Genomic DNA, 745 nt, shown 5'->3' on the forward strand with positions numbered 1-745 from the left:
TTCCTCTCCTTCCCTCTCTTTCTCTTTCTCCCTCTCCCTCTCTCTATCTTTCTCTCTTTTTCTTCCTTTCCTCCGGCTTCCTATTTCTCTATTCGAATCTATCTATCCGAGTGCTCTTTCTCTCCCTCCGCGATGTACTCGTTGGACACCTCCGCGTGCGCCGTGCCACGTGTCTCTCTCTCTTTCTCTCTCTCTCTCTATCTCCTTGGGGGAGAGAAGAACGATGCCGATTTTCTCTCGATCACGATGCTATGGTATGGTTCGCTCTCTCTGGCCGGGACGTGAGCGCGACAATGCAGCGAGAGAACCGAGGTAGATTACCACGATATCTGTCTATTTGTCGAAAGGAAAGGGTGACACGTATCCTCGTAAGTAAGCGGTATTTTTTGAAAACGAGGGTTGAATTATTATGGTGGTCGTGGTGTTACAGTGGTGTGGTAGTGACGGTAATAGTAGAAGTAATAGTAACAGTAGTAGTAGCAGTAGTAGTAGTAATAGTAGTAATAATAATAGTGGTGGTGGTGGTGGTGGTGGTGGTGGTGGTAGTAGTCGTGGTGGTGGTGGTGATGGTGGTGGTAACGACGGAAGGCGCCCTCTCTCGCAATCGGAGCTGACCAGCGTCGTGTTCGTCCACGTCCTCGGTCTTTATCCTCGTCGTCGTCGTCGTCGACGCAGGAAACGTGCGCTGAACCGTGCGGAATTGAGAGTGTGGTTTAAAGAAAAAGGGGTACCGCGCGCCGGTAGC

The 745-nt window shown here is 50.6% G+C and overlaps 1 protein-coding gene across 16 annotated transcripts in view; it reads right to left on the bottom strand.

The window, feature by feature from the left end:
• The window catches only part of LOC102675389 (forkhead box protein P1-like), a 237,169-nt gene that overhangs the window by 203,086 nt on the left and 33,338 nt on the right, over positions 1-745 (bottom strand). The window lies entirely within an intron of this gene.

Source organism: Apis dorsata, unplaced genomic scaffold, assembly GCF_000469605.1.
Source record: "Apis dorsata unplaced genomic scaffold, Apis dorsata 1.3 scaffold_58, whole genome shotgun sequence".
Classification (NCBI taxonomy): Eukaryota; Metazoa; Arthropoda; class Insecta; order Hymenoptera; family Apidae; genus Apis; species Apis dorsata.